Source organism: Pocillopora verrucosa, unplaced genomic scaffold, assembly GCF_036669915.1.
Source record: "Pocillopora verrucosa isolate sample1 unplaced genomic scaffold, ASM3666991v2 scaffold_46, whole genome shotgun sequence".
NCBI classification, from domain to species: domain Eukaryota; kingdom Metazoa; phylum Cnidaria; class Anthozoa; order Scleractinia; family Pocilloporidae; genus Pocillopora; species Pocillopora verrucosa.
This window is the reverse complement of record NW_027078184.1, coordinates 28,485-30,617: the sequence shown is the minus strand read 5'-3', so window position 1 is coordinate 30,617 and position 2,133 is coordinate 28,485. Positions and strand designations below refer to the sequence as shown.

General features: G+C 49.0%; 2 non-coding genes and 1 pseudogene across 2 annotated transcripts; 1 reads left to right on the top strand and 2 right to left on the bottom strand.

The window, feature by feature from the left end:
* Positions 1–509: 509 nt before the first annotated feature.
* On the top strand, positions 510–628 carry LOC136278647 (5S ribosomal RNA). The gene has a single exon (XR_010716456.1). It is a non-coding gene; the product is annotated as a 5S ribosomal RNA (ribosomal RNA).
* A 983-nt stretch (positions 629–1,611) lies between these two features.
* On the bottom strand, positions 1,612–1,775 carry LOC136278675 (U1 spliceosomal RNA). The gene has a single exon (XR_010716475.1). It is a non-coding gene; the product is annotated as a U1 spliceosomal RNA (small nuclear RNA).
* Positions 1,776–2,007: 232 nt separating this feature from the next.
* On the bottom strand, positions 2,008–2,133 carry LOC136278643 (U2 spliceosomal RNA; annotated as a pseudogene).

Sequence of the window (2,133 nt, the reverse complement as noted above, 5' to 3'; positions counted from 1 at the left end):
GATGCCGAAGCATGCCCTGGGTGAGGGGGGTGGTCGAGGGATCCTTCCCACGGTTTATGGTGGATAGTAGCAGGTCGCCCCCACAAGCCCTTGCGAGTCCCGCAGACGGTCCCAGAGGCTGACCCGTTTGGTATCTCCTCACTGTAAGATTTTAAAGCCAGATACACGCACCTACGGAGCTAAAACATTGTATAATAGGTTTTTAGGACACGTTATGTCTCTTGGGACCCCTCCCTCCCCTCCCTAGGGAATAGTGCTTCAAATCGATGCTCCTCAATGTGTTAACTGGGTTGAGGAAAATACATTAGGGTTAGGTAACGACTTCGGGGTTAGGGTAACCATTTCTTAGGGTTAGGGTAACAATTTCTTAGGGTTAGAGTATCGATTTCTTAGGGTTAGAGTAACGAAACTAGGGCTTTAGAATTTCAAATTCGCCTACACTCAGGGATGTGGCCGCTTTACAGCCTGAACCTGGCCGATAACAAGCAGAATTTCGACCCCATTTCCTCGTCTACGACCATACCACAGGGAAAGCACCGGTTCTCGTCCGATCACCGAAGTTAAGCCCTGTCGGGCGGGGTTAGTACTTGGATGGGTGACCGCCTGGGAATACCCCGTGTTGTAGGCTTCAATTTTTTGTCTTGCGAACATCTCTAAACGTTTTATCCCAATAAATAGCTCTCCATACACCACAATTTCACATAGAGAGCCGTAGGTGAGTGAGGAACAAAATCAAAGCAAAAAACGAGGGGGGGAAAACACCTTTTTGTCAAAAATCGGCCAGCTAATGGCGAAAACTCTAGTGCGATCGACTTTTCTTACAGAGCGCGCGCGAGCGAGTGAGCACGCGCGAGATGAACAGTTTATGATGTCAAATTCTACTTCTGTGATATCAAATCATTCCAAATAACGAACGAAAAAATGAATAGGAAAAAAACGCACACTTCTGAGACGCAGTTTTAAGCCATCGTGACGTGGCAAAACACTCGCACACTTCCAAGAGGAGGCGCGCGAAAAACGGCACTGAAAGTCGACAATGGTTGGATTCAGACTGCAAACGAATCGGGAAAAAGGTTCGATACTTTTACTACTCTGCTAGTTTGTTTCCTTCCCTCGTTCATTCGTTCACTCGCTTGCTCGCACAAAGGATACACTAACGATAGCAATAGCATTTCTAAAAGCGGCTCCAGTGACAATAAAACCGCTCAAAAGGTTCAAAGTGTACTCACGGTCCAAGTCGAATGCCCTTCTATGCTCGCTCGCTCGGTCGATCGGCCGTTTGGTTTCCTTTCATTTCCTTTCCCTTCGCGCGCATAGCACAGCACGGCACGGCACGCACAACCTGCAAATACAAACGAACAGGACTTTACACACAATAGAGCAGACAGGCCTTGAACAAAAACAGCCAGCAAAGTTACGCACCGCCCCGAAACTCACCTTGTTTCCTTCCTCCAGTCTCTCCAATGCACTTCTACCCCTCCAAACGTGCCAACACCTTGGCCAGTTGTGCGTCCTTTGCTTTCTTTGCAAGTCTACCGGTCCACTGCAAAAGCAAAAATACCCTCGATAGTCAGTAAGAGGGCCATATAGACATAGTTTGGATGACTTTTGCGGGGACGAGCGCGAACGCAGGTCCCCACTACCAGAAATTATACGCTCGAGTTACCCACATTTGGGGTAATCGCAAGGGTCAACCCAGTCGAAGTGCAATGAAAGGGCCTCGCCTTGAGAGGACTGCCTCCTTGATCACAGTACCTCCCGCGTCAGGTAAGTATGCTTTTTCAGCGTCTGCCCTCGGTGAAAAAATCCACTTACCCCTAGGTCCTTGTGGTAGTGCTTTGCGCACTTCAGAAAACGTAGGCCAGCGGCCGTTCCTGCCATTGTCTGTTGTCTGAATTATCATCCCTCTTTCACCTCTTCCCCCTCTAAGGGCGGGCGGGGCTCCTGTAAACATAAAAGAATGCTATACCGTTGACTTTGTTTTGGATTGAATGTGTCTTCCCCAGAGGGAAGTGGGCCGCACTCGGAGGTAGTGCTATACCGAGGCAACCCGTGGCTGGGACGAGGCAAGCCTCTTTTCCACAGCCCAGTTCCAAAAATCAGTTTAATATATGAGCTGCTCAATGAGCAGCG